Genomic DNA, 15,671 nt, shown 5'->3' on the forward strand with positions numbered 1-15,671 from the left:
AACAATATGAACTAACTAGTACCCTCAGAGCTCCCAGAGACTAAACCACCAACCAAAGAGTACACATGATGGGACTAATGGCTCCAACAGCCTATGTATAGAGAATGGCCAAGTCGGTCATCAATGGGAGGAGAGGCCCTTAGCCCTGTGAAGGTTCTATGCCCCAGTGTAGGGGAATGCCAGGGCCAGTAAGCAGGGGAAGGTGGGATGGGGAACGGGGAGGAGGGAGGGAACAGGGGATCGTTTTTGTTTTTGTTTATTTTCATTTTATTTTATTTTTTTCAGAGAGGAAACTGGGAGAGGAATTATCATACGACATAAATAAAGAAAATATCTAATAAAAGTTTTAGCATACACAGATGTGGCTGCAATCTAGAAACTATGACAACAACAAATGAAGCAAACCAAACCAAACCAACCAACCAACCAATTAAACAAACAAACAAACAAACAAAAGGCAGGCTGGCTCACCTGGCACTGTGGCGACTTCAGCATCCACAACTGGAGAGATATTCTGAATGTTGCTCTCTATGCTGTATAACAGCCTCTTCCTCCTTTTCAGCTGTCTCTTTCCTCCTTCTCTGCCACCCACTGACACAGCCATACCCAACCCTACTGCTTTACAAACTACATCATGGTTCATTAATTAATGTGTTGTGAATTGAATTGAGTATATCCCATCCCATGACTTGTGATAGAACTAGCCAGAGAGGACCACTGCATTTCTGACATCATCTTAGTGCATCTGGGTCATAAGGATCAATATGGTTAGAAGCTTGTGAGGGTTGTCAGCTCTGTGTGCAGGTATGTATACGGGGCTCCAATCTTCATTTAACTATAGGCTAAGATCACGCAGTTTTAAAGATGTCACCTTAGACTTTCTTATGGTCTCTGTTTCTATTCTGTTCTATTCTATTCTGTTTCCAGAGTCCTGTAGTATCTGGTCACTATTTCATATGCATTGATTTTTACAATCTCGCTGACATCATTTCTAAAATGTCCATGAAGTTTCCACATACTCTCTTCCATTGTACCCTCTAAAATTCACCTTTCTTCCTTCCTTCATAGTATTTGTAATAAGAATTCCTCCACTGACTTAGGTCAGCTTGGACATCTATGCAGGACACAAAGATGTGCCGCTGTATTGATTCAAAGGTTTTTAAAGCTGTATGAGCTCTCTATGCTCTATTCCCTGACAAATCCACACTCCCACTATTAGAGAACAAAGTCTCATACCTTTGCTTCCTATCTCAAGCCTCCCTCACCAACGTCTTTCCTCTAACCTGAGAAAGCAGAAACTATTAGTTTAAAATGGGCAATGAAAAGCTTACTGGAGTCCTTGGAGAGGCATTGGAACGAGATAGAATTACCTGTGTGTGTGGTGGATGTTCAGTGTGTAAGATGCTTGGGAAAAAAAGCCAATTCCTCATCCTCTTGCTCCTGCCCAGGTGCTTAGCCTGAAAGTCTGATTTTGGCTTTCTTAAACCTGGGTACCACTTCACCCCTGCTTCTTTTCTACCCAAGGACTTAATTCCTATAGTCTCCTCTTTTCTCTCTGGACCAAGTCCTTCCCATTAACATACACTATAATGTATTATCCCAACTCTCCCCCACTTTCTCCTATTCCCATCCAGTTCTCTGCAGTCAGCTATAATTATCTTCTCTGTTAAGATATTTTCACTAAAACCCAGTATACTCCTATGGATAACATTTTCCATCTGGAGAAGATGAATTCCCTCCTAAGCCTTCCTACATCAATGACACCATCCGCCTCGAGCTCAGGAATAGATAACGCCTTCCATCCCCCTATGAGTTCTCACTCCTGATTCTACTTGGCAGATAGCACTTGAGTGACATAGTTGACTCTTCTAGAAACGAGTCTGTCCTCTATCTCTTTGTACTCTGCTCATTTTCTGTCTACCAACTGATGGTTGCTTCTGAGTTTTCCTTTCCAGCCCCTTCCAGATGTTTCAGTGTCCCACTCCAAAGCCTTGATAAGATTGTACTAAGAGCTGACTAAGTCATGGAGGCTACTTCCTCGTGAGTGGGACTAAGGCCCTTATAAGAGAGACTTTATCTAGCTTTTACCCACTTTCCCCTTCTGTTGGATGAGGATGCAGCACTCCTACCCCCTAAAGCATACAGCATATAAGGCAGTATTCTAGAAACATAGAACTAGACCACTGCCTTTAAACCCACCCTATTATCCTAAGTGTGCCCCTCAAAATAGCAGTGTCACTGATAATGCAATAATTTGCAGTATAGGCCCAGTTCAGGCTGCCCTCTGACAAGCTAAAACAGGAGGATTCCTGACACATAGGCAAAAGCCTAAAATCAGCACTCCCCAGATAGTTGTGAAGCAGTTTTCTGTCTGTCAGGTAAAGTTACTCCTTCCCTATCTGCCCCTGTAGCCAACTACCTGTGGCAAATGGGTCATCTAGTCCTCTACTAACACATACCTGTAACACATATCAAAGTCTCCCACACAGTTGCCCCCAGGCTCTTTTGGCCTACACACCTCCCCTACAGCTGCTCTGATTTCCAGGCTGTCTCTCTGCTGCAACACCTGACTCTTTAAAACTGGCAGGACTCCCCACCTCCAGTCTGCTATTCCCTCAGTCCCCAGAGATATCCAAGAGAGCTTTGAGCAACCTCAAGTCAACCTTTCTTCCCTCCCCCATAGAGTGCTTCATGCTTTCCTGTGCCTTCACTTAGACATTCCTGTGAGAAGATAAATTTCTGTTTTTCATAATTATCCAGACTTCAACACTCATTGTTATGCAGCAGAAACCAAACATTGGTATTCCTCATATTCCTAATCTTAGAATAAAACTGTCTCAATGCTTAATATTTTTTTTAATACCTCTACCTACTCTGAGTTGAGATCTTGCTCACTTTCATAGCTTTGACTGTGGTTAACAAGCTAAGACTCCACATTCACATCTAATCTCAATATATCCTCTGATCAACAGACATATTTATCTATTTGACATCTCTATATGGAGGTCTGGTAATCACCTCAAGTTCAGAATGAGCTCAATCCTTCTTTGATTCCTGATTTGATCTAACTCATTCATTCATTAGTTATGGTGAGCCTTCTAGCTCTTTCATATTTGTGTAATTACACAATCATTCTCAGAGTTGCTTAAATCAAAACCAGTGAAAACACCCTTGCCTACCATCTCCCCTTAATTTCTCACCCTTGCTCTCATTTCCCACCTTTGCTTGCACCCATTTTTATCCTTGTCTATGACTCCCCTTTATTTACCATTGCTCATACCCCTATTTCTCACTCTTACCTGTACTTCATTTCTCATTCTTGTCCTCCCTCCCACTTCTCACCCTTGCCCACCCTCCCACCTCTCACCCTTGCCTACCCTCCTAGCTCTCACCTTTGCCCACCCTCCCACTTCTCATACTTGCCCCCCATATACTTCTTACCCTTGACCACCCTCCCACTTCTCACACTCTCCTACCTTCCTCATTCATTCACCACAAAAACCCACCAACAGATCTTGTTTAAAAAGTACATGTCATGTGTGTCTCCTCTTACCAGAGCCATCACCCAAAACATAGCTCAAGACAACAAGATGTCTCCTATGTTGTGTCACACCTGTGCCTTCACTGGAGCTGCTGGCCCTCTGCTGTCTCTACTAACTTTATTTTCCATGTGACACCAGATTAATCCTTTAAACAGTAAACCACACCCTGTTCCTCTTGCTCAAAATACTCTGTGCTCTACCAACAGAACTAAAAGATCTCTGTCCTCTTTTCCTAAATGTTGTAGCCTATGTCTCCAATGTCACATGTGTTCAATGAAAGAGTAAATGAATAATGAATGAATAAAGCAGGAATGCTTAACGGTTATACACATTGGTATTGGTTTCCACCAATTAAAAGTTAAGAGATCTTGAAAAACTAACTCTTTAAGGATTGAGTCTCAAGTGGTAGGACACCCTTGCATCTTGTGTAAACTAAAAGGAGCTGATGAAACTTGAACATTTTGCTTCTGTGTTCAGCTTTGGATGCTCTGATGGCAACTGTAGGATTTGTTTCATTTTGCCCATAACCCTTAGTAAGTAACCTTTTAGTTTTCTTCACTCTCAGGCAACATCCACCAGTCACCTGAACGTGGGTCACTTGCTTGGTTTTATGCTAGGTACTATGGCTAAAGCATGGCTGTTTCCAGCTCATCTGTTTACTTGGTACTATGATTAGTTTGGACCCACAGCTTTCAAGAACTAACCGTAGGGGTACCTCTCAAGAGACCATTCATACCTTGGGCTGCTATGAAGGTTCATAGGCACAGTACACACAGCTCAGTCCTGGCACAAGCAAGTTATCCATTAGTGTTAACCCCATAGAGGCACAAATAGCATGATACTAAATGTTTGGAGATGAGTAAAGCTCTACTTAGATAAATCTCTAAACTTAAATACTTCTATTGGTGAGTGCAGGCTTAGATTCTTTTAAACCTACTTTTAATAAAGGGTTCTTAAATGTTTTAATGTCTCTTCTATACCACCACCCACCAGAAGTAGTAGAAAGGAAAGGTTAATAGAGCAAAGGATGATGTGGACATACCTAGAGATATTTTTTGGAGCAAAACTAATCTGTGTGATCAGGATATCAGCAATTTAGTTTATATGAATCAGCAGTGGCAGCTTGATCCACTTGCAAACACCATTTAAGAAACAGCAGGGCTGGTGAGATGGCTCAGCAGTTAAGAGTACTGACTGCTCTTCCAAAGGTCCTGAGTTCAAATCCTAGCAACCACATGGTGGCTCACAACCCTCTATAATGAGATCTGATACTCTCTTCTGGTGTGTCTGAAGACAGCTACAGTGTACTTACATATAATAAACAAATAAATCTTTTTAAAAAAAGAAGAAAAAAAAAAAAAAGAATCAGCAACAGCAGGTAGATCCAGAAGAAACCACAAGGTTCTGCTAATCAGCCGAGTCTGTGGAAGTGGAAAGAAGTAACCAGAACACCACCAGAACTTTTTTGGTGTATTTATCTCTATGAAGTCACAACAAACAACGCCCAACAAAGAATGGTAAGGCACACTAATACCACCCAGCATCATCAGCGAAGACTAGAATCAGCAAAGCCCAACAACGACCAGTAAAGAACAGCAAGGCATACCAAACTCATCTAGCATCATCCACTGTCCATTGGGCTATATTTATATTCTTTCCAAACATCATATGTTCTCTGAAGCATCCACGCAACAAGATATCACACATCTTTTTTTCCAGGTTACCTCCAGAAAAATACTCATAAAACAGTTTCCGGAAAAACATCATATGACACAACTAAGTCTCCAAAGAAACCAGAAAATTCCACTGCAGGTGAGTAAGAAAATAAAACAATAAAAAAAAATACATGATCTGTTCTTGCTCAAGATTCTAGACTTGTACAACAAACACAACTGAACAAACATGAAAGGAAATAATGCTGCATGCAAAAAATAATCAATGAATTGGAAACTATGGAGACTAGTTATATTTCTCAGGGTTTGAAAAAATAATAGCTCAACTGACAGGCTTTGTACTCTATTCATGACTGATACAATGTTGTTTTTTTTTTTACATGCCTATAATGTGTAGCTGTTATTACATTTCAATAATTGTATTATTATGGAAGGATGTCAAAGAACTAAATTACATGGGCAGCTTGCTTTTGCATATCCTTCCATTGTGCTTGACAAGACCTGGGGTTTGGGTCTGGAACATAGGTCAATGGCAAAATGTTAGCCTTGTAAGCATAAGACCCTTGGTTTGATACCAGATACTACAAAAAGAAATATACCTTTTTATTTCCTGTTAGTGCATTTATAGATATGCATATATATCTGTCCTCTCACCACTTGAGGACGTGTAATATGTCATGTCTACATTGCTTTGGGATTTGCTTTATCATGCAGCCAAGGGGTTGATGATAAGCCCGGTAGAGGCATAGATGTCAAACTCACCCAATTCTGCAGCCCCTGTGCATTCCCCAGAGAGGCTGTCTATTAACTATCTAGCTACTTTATTCACAGATGTCACTAATCCAGCATGCCAGTGGCCACAGTCTTAGGTGCACATGCAAGTATTTCTTCAGCATAAATCCCCAGAGGGGCTACTATTTCTCTATTCATTGAGGGTAGAAACTTGCCTTTCTACCAGTCAATATTTTCCCCATAACTCTTAGATTTTCTATTTTTATTTTGTTCTTGGAAACATTTTCTGTCTCTGGTGTTGTTAGTCTGCAGTTTTGGGTACCAGCTGGGAATTCACTCAGATATTTTGAGGTTCCCACCAGGAAATGCTACTACTTATTTTCCACAAGAGCAAAAATAAAGGCACTTCCTCAGTTTTCTCCTCTTTCTACTCAGAAATAAATTCCCAGAGTAGCTTTGGGTGAGTAAATGAAGGTATTGATGCAAAATTAAGCTTCATTCTTCCACTCTGCTCTGGCTGTATTGAATTATCTTTATTTATTGTAATAAGTCAATAGATTTCATAATGGAAATGAAATAAATTGTTTTATAACGTTTCCTATTTTGTCATATTGGGAAAGATGTTTTCTGTGAGGAAATTGCAGTCATATGACAGAAGTTAAGTTTTTTATTTAAATCTTTATTACACTGATTTAGGGTTTGTGTGTGTGTGTGCACACGCATGTGTGTTTCTACATGTGGAGGTTAGAGGACAACTTACAGAAGTCAGTTCTTACCTTCTTAAGTGTGGGTCCTGGAGATTTAACTTGCATCTTCAGGCTGGAAGAAGGCAAGAGCCTTTGTTGTGAAGCAACCCATCAGCTTGACTTTCTATTCTTTATGAAAACAAAATTCTCTTGATGTTCACTGGTCCTAATTTTGCTCATGGAAAGTGGTTCTGCTGTTGTTCATGTGACAGTCATTTTATCTCCCAGGATTCTTTCTGCTCTTACTTTTTTATGCTCCTTCACCTTAAGTTCTGCCTTTTCCTAGTGTATCAAACTGGGTGTAACCAAATGTCACACCTGATGTTTGTTTTGTAAATGTCAAGCACAGTAGGCTCATATTAGAACCTAATATTTGGCTAATCTGTCAAGCATCCTCATATTCTTGCCTTGTTTTTTCCATGGGTTTGGTTACTGTGGCGAAGGCAGGAGCTGTCTTCCAGAGCTCTGTAGTCAATGACCTCTGAGAACTTCCCCCGATAGGCCATGAAGAAAGCAGTGAGGTGGGATGAGAGGAAAAAGCCCCATGACACTTCCTATCTTGTCCATTCTCCACAGTCCACCTGCTACCTCTGGCCTTGGAACCACCCAGGGTCACTCTCATCTGCCAAATGCTTTTCTCCAGTGTACTCAAGGCTGAAGGAAAACTTGCACTTGTGCCAAAACCATATGCTCGGCTACATCTGATTTTCATGTCCTTGTAATAGCAAAACTAGTGCTGTCCTAAATACCCATCAACAGAGAAGTGTTAAGTAGTGAAACAGACGGCCCTCCTGGGCAGTCCTCCAAGGCAGTAGAATTGAATGAATTAGGATGTCTGTCAAGTGTAGGTTGATTGCATCTCTCTACCCACCACCCCATTTTGCATCCACACATTATGCATCCTGTCTAGTTTACGCCATCCTATTTTCCCTTTCTATCTGTAATTCCATTGGTCCATTTTGAGTGGAGAAGAATCTGTGTGAATATAGACACTTCACCACATTGGTATTATTTCTTGTTGGTGTCTTAATGAAAACTTAGAGCCAAGAGATAGGGAAACTCAGAATATAATGAAAATTGGAACAATTTTTATGACTTGAATATGGAAAAATATGAACAACAGTGGAAATGGCAAAACAAAGAAGGACACTGGCTTTTTAAAATGTTTTATTTATTTTTTATATCATTATCAAACCCTAAGCTTGAATCTGACAAGAGGCTTGAAATGATGCAATTCAACTATAATCTTTTAAAAGTATTTTAAGAAAACTTTGCCTCTTCCATGACCACAGTAGCAAGCTCCCAGATAAAAATCTTAGTAAAACTTATGTAAGATATTAAATAAACAATAACAATTCCAGACAGATGAATGAAGATACTTAAAAATTCAGGAAAGTTGATAGGACATGAAGTGTCACTGGTTCACAGAAGGGGAAAAGGAAAGATTTCACTACTTGTAAAAGGTGCTAGAGAGTAACTCCCACTTAGAGTAAGTATGTACTTTGAATACTAGAAAGAATGTAGAGGATTCCTTAATAAGGTTTGCTCCTCTGTTGAAGAAGACAACCAACAACATGCTGAATGATGATAGGCAGAAGTATCCTCATCAGTAACACTAACAGAACGTCCACAGCATTGCCATCCCTGAACCATTCGTTATCCTCACTGTCCTATCCAACACACAACAGCCAAAGCAATCTGCAGACCATGTGACTATTTACTGAAAAGAAAATTAACTGACAGAGGTGCCCTACACTGATTCCAGAGACTGAAGATTCCCATGCCAAGGTTGGGACCTCGAATGCGCATCACTCGACAATGGTTGAAAAATCCTGTGGGGTAGAGATTAGCTCACTAAGCAAACATCTAAACATTCAGGCATATAGAGAATGAGTGATGAAGAGATTTTTATAAAGACAAAAATAATGTTTGCTGTATGATAAAATGCATTCCTTGAAGGAGACTGAGGCCATAAGATATTCTTGGGCAAGGTTACATTATAAACACATGAAACATGCCATTAGTAAATGAAAACAAATACTCAATTTTGGGGAAAAATAAATACGCAGAATTGATCAGTTCAACTCATCATGGTGGTGTCTTAGTCAGTGTAGGCTTCAGCAGTATTTATTCCTCATGCTTTCAGCGCCTCCATGAGCCTGGAGTTCAAGGTCAGGTCGCAGCCTGGGTAGGGGCTGATTATTCTCAGAAACCTTGCTGCATTCTCAGGTTGTAGAGAAATGTTGACTCCTGCCTCCACTTTCTTTAATAAGGACATTAATCCCATCCATTGGGCATCTACTTTCAGGATCTTCAAAGGGTATACCTCCACACACTGTGGATTGCATCTTCCACATAGAATCTGAAGTAGAAATGGCCTTCCATCCATAGTAGTTGCTCTTGAGGTCATAATATGAATTCATACATCCGTGATAATAATGTGTTGTTCTGATCAATCAACAATAACATAAAATGCCTCTGGATGGATTCCATGTGATCATATTAGGTACAGGATAGACCCACAGTTTAGATATAACAGAAGATGTATTGGGAAACTAGCTCATCACTGGGGTTGGGAGGACATTAGGTTGTTTCTTTATGACAGAGAAACTGATGAGGCCTGTGCTTGAACATGGTTTGTCCCACCAAAGCTCATAGTGAGATTTACTTGTAATGGCTTTGATATTGGTGGAGCCATTTCGAGGTGTGGCATTCCAGGGACTTGTCCTCATGGAGCTCATACAAGAGTGCTCTTCTATGAGAGCAGCCTGCTCTAAGGCTCCTGTCCTTTCCCAACTTCCTGCTTCTACTCCTTGCCCTTGTGTTTACTGTCAGGACTTGGTGCAACATGAAGCCCAGGCCAGAAACTGGATGGGTGTGGTACTGTGCCAGTGGACTTTGAGGACAGAGGGCCAAAAGAAACCACGCTCCTTTACAAATTACCCAGCCTCTGGTGTTTTGTCATAGCAACCAATAGCAGACTAAGAGACACAAGAATAGTCCTACTTGCAAATCTATTCTCCAGTGTTGCACCCTCATTTTCTTCTCTTTCTGTGTTCCTCTGTCTGGGTAAAAAGATTCAACTACATGCAATCAATGTAAAGGCTTCAACAATCACAATGTAGTCTTGCTCTAAAAGCCTTACATTTTCAGTGGCATGGATCTTAAAAAGCCACACACTCATGTGGTTGACATGGTTGAAGGTTTGAGTTATTCTCAGTTCTTAAAAAAGAATGGGCTCTGTGTTAGAGGTCACCCTTATAAAAAGCTCAAAGGCAAACTTGAACCTTTCGTGTTTAATTAGCAAAGCTTAGTATTATCTTTGCAGGCTCAGCTAATATTATTCCAACAGTTAAAGAGTCAGGGGCTACGGAGAGCGGTGGCCGCCAGGTCATTCAGACGGGTAAAGTGTGAAGTGATCCTGCTTTAGAGCTGGAAATTAAATACACCTTCAGAGAACTGAAACCAGGTTTCTCTCCTGGTTCCTCTCCCCATCCCTCTCTCCTGCCTGCTTCCCCTCCCTCTCATCTCCCCTTTCCCATTCTCCTCTTGAACTTTAGGAAGTACAGAAGATTCCATGAAAATAGCACCTGTGGATGTAAAAAATCTACAAATGATAAACTCCCTTAGAGAGGACATCGCCAGGGCTTTAAAATTGGGTAATTCTTATTAGCCCTGCAAATGTGAACCAGACCAGCAGGATCTGAAGGCAGGGCTAGTGCGGTTACTGTAGTCAGAGAAGCTGTTAAGTTCCTTAAAGAGGCAGCTGTTTAGCTAGGGAGATACCCAGCCTCATGGTAGAGGTCTCTTCCTTTTCAGTCAGAGAGCAGGGCCTGCAAGCCTGGCCTTACAGTTTACTAACTAGTCAGCTCGGGCCTGTGTTCATTCTTGTTTCACTCCCAGTGTCTCCATCTGTCAAGTGCACTCTCAGGGGGGCCTACGAGAATTGACACAAATGATGCCAGGCTCTGATCACAAGACTGCATACAATAAAAGCTGAGACCCACTAGCCCTTCTGTATGCTCCGAAGGTGTGTGCAACTGCTAGTCAGTAGAGCCGACAGTTGCAATCTTCTTGAGTAAGGCTGTGTTTTTAGTTACTTCTGCTTTCACTGTGGAGAATATATTTTGGCTCACAGTCTCAGAGGAAGTCAGTGTCTCATGACTGGGAGGGCAGGGCAGAGAGTACCTGACAGCAGGAGCCCATGGTGACATACCAGGGGGCAAAGAAAAGCCAGCTTCAGGAGCTGGGCACTTGGAAAATATACCACTAATGGCCAACCTGCTCCTATTAGACAGAAATCATCTTCAGAAGGCCCCACAGCCTTCAAAACAGTGCCACAGCTGGGGACCATAGGCTCAAAACCTGCGGCTTTTGTATAGTATGTTCCAGACTCAGACCACACCAATATGGTGTCTTTGCAAATTGAGGTATAACTGAAACTGAGGTCCTATTGGATAGAATAAACATGAGATTCAATCTCTGGTACTCTTACTAAAAGGACATAGATACAGACACAACGAGGGAAGGTGGCCACATGGCTGTGGAGGAGCATCAAGGAATATCAGCAGCCATTAGGAGCTTGGTGAAGTCAAGGAAATATCCTTTGTAGAGTATTCCAGGGTAACAGACCTCTCTTGCATCTTGAGTTTGGACATTAAGCCTTGAGAACTATGAGAATATAAATAAATGCTGTTTTAAGTCTTCTAGCTTGTAGTAATCCATTACAGCAGTCCTAGGGGAGGAACACAGTGCGTACTTTAATTGGTTCATAATATGCCTGCAAAGCGATATTGTGTAGGAATCAATAATATGACTAAACATGAGCATGTGCTTTACTTTCACACTCTATGTCTTTATTATTTAAAAAAAATAAAAGAAACGATATAAGCATTTGTCCCACAAAATCCAGTATAATGAACTACAAACTGACATGGGAAAAGATGGATGCCTGTTATCTGGAGAGGATGGTGCATGGACCCTCAGCTCTGCTAGGAAACATGCAGTGGAAGAGAATGTAGAGGAGGGAGGAGTGTGGTCTTTCACACTGGCTAGAGCAGCAACCCTAAAGGGACGAAAGCAAGAGCCCTCCTCCTCTGGCCAGCACTCGTTCCTATTCAGCTGCCGTCCTGTGCAGCCAGGGTTTTTACAGTTTCACAGGCTCTGGGAAGATTACTATTGTTTCCCTTGGTCTGACAAGCTTTGAGAACTTGCTGATGGTTTGTTATAGTTCAAGTGTTTTCAAAAAAATCAATCCCATTTTATTTTAAATGAGAAGAAAAAATATCATGCCTTATGACATAAGAATATGCCCCATAGGGTTGAGGAGCCTTCAAGGAATACCCCTTCATACAGAAAGGTCTGCTCTGTTGTTGGGATAAATTCTGCGACTCACAGAGAGAAGGCAATTCATGAAGGAGGAGGAAATACTTGCAAATCACACATCTGGTAGGAGATTAACGTCCAGGGCTTGTAATGAACACAGTACTAAATAGTAACAGACACCCAAGTCAAAGGGGACTTGAATACACCTTTCTCCAAGGGATGTACAAACGTCCAATAGCTATGTGAAATTGTGCAATGCCCTTTTTGATTTTTGTTTTGTTTTTTTTTTTTTTAATTAGTTTCCTGTCTCCTTTCCTGACACATACATCATATTCCCTACATATCATCCTTCCTCATCACCTGATGTTATCTTCTCTTGGTATTCCTTTGAAATTTTAGATTATACCTGTTTGTATAAATATACACACATGTTATAGCTTACTCAGTTTATATCTTGAATGTTCTAAAAAGGCTCATGTTTTCAGGGCTTGGTTACCATACTTAAGACACTGTTGGGAGGTGCTGGAAGCTCTAAGAAGTGCTCAGTAGGAGAAGGCTCAGGCATTAGGGACATGTTCTGGAAAAAAAATACTATACCCCAGTTCCTCTCTGTGTGTCTCTGTGTCTCTGTGTCTCTGTGTCTGTGTCTGTGTCTGTGTCTGTCTGTCTGTCTGTCTGTCTGTCTGTCTGTCTGTCTGTCTCTGCATCCTTGTGTCCTGAGGTAAACAGGAGTCGTCCACCATTTGCTCCTGCCCCGGCATATTGTGGCACTACAGGCTGAAAGCAATAAGAGCAAGTGGCTATGAATCAGAATCACAGACCAAACCTTTCCTCCTTTAAAGTTAATTCGTCTCAGGTCTTTTGTCACAGTGATAGAAAGTTGACTCAATTCACTCGAGTAAAGCCACCGAGTAACTGGGGGGCATATGTAACTTCTAGTTAATAGTCATGTTCAGCTCCATTCATTATTTTTAAATCAATCACAAGTAGGGGAAATAAGATGAATCCTAAGAGGAAAACCAATGGAAATCTCTTGCAGCAAATATGAAATAATTTATGTGTCTGGCTCCTTCTCAGGATGCCTTCCTGTACTCCAGAGAACAACAGCAGCAACAACAAGATGCTTTTGTGTAAAGAAGTAGAGACAATGTATCATTTGAAACATCTCAGGTTTTAAAATTTTTGTTTTATATTTTCAAGCCGCCCTCGCGTGCGTGCATGTGTGTGCGTGTGCGTGTGCGTGTGCGTGTGCGTGTGCGTGTGTGTGTGTGTGTGTGTGTGTGTGTGATATGAGTTTAGATGTTCATGGAGACCAGAGGAGGTGTTCAATAGCTGTGGAGCTGGGTGGATTCTGGAAATCCACTTTGAGCCCTCTACAAGATCCACACTGGCCCTTGGCCTCCCAGGCTTCAGTTTCAGCCCCCGTACCTCAGTTTTTAAAAAGCCTGAAATCAAATAAGAGCTGTTGAGATCAAAGGAAATTATACTACACAAATTTAAAGCTGTATTTAATTGTAACCCAAGGCAGTGTGTATAAAAATTCACTGGGAGTCCTTTACTTTTAGTGTTTAATGTTGTGACTTTAAAAACCTATGCTGTCATGCAGAAAAATATTTAAAACTTAAAAAAGAAAGGAAAAAAAAAGAACTTTAAACCATTTGTTAAGAAGTGAAGGAGGGAGGAAGGTGTTTTAGGCTCTGGCACCTGAGATCACTCTCCTTATCAAACACCCAGAGAGTTTGATAAGCTAACCTACTTCTGTGAGCCCTGCAGACACAAAATTTCAGCCTGCAGGCAGTGTGCAAAGACCCTTCCCTGTGCTCTTTGACAGGTGCATTATTTTGAGACTCGTATTAATCCATCTTTTGTTACTCAGAACACAAAACCAAAGACTAGATTGTTTATAGTGAAAAGGGTTTCTTTTAGCTCAGGTTGTGATCCAGGGTTAAAGGCTGTGTGTAGTGATGCCCTTGTTGGCACAGTCTTAGAGTGACTGGGAGGATGGCAGACATAACCATGATGGAGGCAGAGACAGACAAAGATGGAAGTAGATGTAGAACCCCACCCAGAACAACACATTCACTTGGAGACCAGCATCTCCTAATGTGGTCACTGTGAGAAAAGCTTAAGTCCCCCTTAAAGACCCAATCACCCCCTTTAAAGACCCCACCACCTCCATATCCTCATCCCGGGGAATGAAGCCTCAATGTGAGTTTTGGTGATAACAAGCCACAGTCAAACCTCGGTGTTTCTTAACTCACTGTGTGCCATTTCTGAATCCCTCATCTCATTTCACAACCCCTCCTTTGCTGCCTCCAGATCTCCTGAGTTGTTTTAGTGAGTGCTAAGAGCCCCAGGGGACTGAGGCTTGCCCTGGATCCATCATGAGCTAAAGTAAGATACTTGGCACTGCCTAGCTCTTAGTCACCACATCTCTTCTAGACTGTTTTCTGTTGATCTTCTGGCTTCTCCAGATCTCCCATACCTCTCAGTCTTGTCTGAGCCCCTCTTCCATCCTTTTGGGGTTTTGAGGAGAGGCCTTTAGAGATGGGCCTCCTGATGAAGAGCACCACAGACTTTCTCCCCTCTGGCAGCTCTGTGTTGGAGGCTTCCCCTCTGGGTCCTTCCTGGAGGTGAAGGCCCCTGTCTCCATTGCTGTCAGATTCCCTTGTCTCTGCTCCATAGACTTTTGACTTAAACAGTACCTGCTCCCTGCCCCCACCAGAAGCCCCCCACAACCCCTCCACCCCCAGCAGAACTGGCCTCTCTCTTCTCTCATCTTCCTTCCTTACCTACAGTCCTGGACCTGTTTCCAACCCTCCTGCAGAAGTGAGAAACCATGACACTTGTCCCTACAGACTCCCCTACTACTCAGTTCTGCTCTTTATATCCCTTACCCTTTAAATGGCCATCGAAAAGATGACTTCAATTTTTTTTAAGTAAAAACTTTAATGTAATTAAAAATTTTTAATTTAAAATTATTTTTACTAGGAAGTAACATATGACATCTTTAAAAACAAAAGTACAAATATTAATACTAAAATAAAAGCAACCACAGGCCTGTGCCCTTTGTTTTTGGAAAGTAAACTAAGAACACATAGAATAACCACATTGTTGAACCACCTTTCAACACTGTGTGACAGATTTAAAAGCGGTCTCAAACTAAGCCAAGGCCTAACTCCATGCAGCTGAGGCCCCAGTATGCCCTGAAAACATCCATCCTTCCAGGTTCCAGACAGCTGCTAGCCTTATAAAGCACAGACTTAGGTTTCTTGACTCATGTTCTTCAGAACAGTGGATATAATCAGGTAAGGACTAGGCAAAGGGAGTCAATAGTCCAAAAGGTTTGGAATACAGTGACATTTAAAAGACAGATTTAAAATGCTGTCTTCCAACCCAGGGTTCTGTTTCCTTTGATGCTTAATTTTTACTTCAGCCAATTTTGGAAACCTGGAAATGTCTACTCAAAAAAAAAAAAAAAAAAATCTCCCCCACGCCATTGCAGCCTAATGCATGCTTGATAAGGCATTTTTCAAAACCTATGCCGATTCCTTTCATATGTCACAGAGCAGGAAAGAATAGACTAGGGACAAAAGCAAGGAGTGTGCGCTGTCTATGTAATTATCAACCTTTCCAATTATTTTTGGCCAAAT

The sequence above is a fragment of the Mastomys coucha genome, unplaced genomic scaffold (assembly GCF_008632895.1).
Source record: "Mastomys coucha isolate ucsf_1 unplaced genomic scaffold, UCSF_Mcou_1 pScaffold5, whole genome shotgun sequence".
In the NCBI taxonomy this organism is placed as follows: Eukaryota; Metazoa; Chordata; class Mammalia; order Rodentia; family Muridae; genus Mastomys; species Mastomys coucha.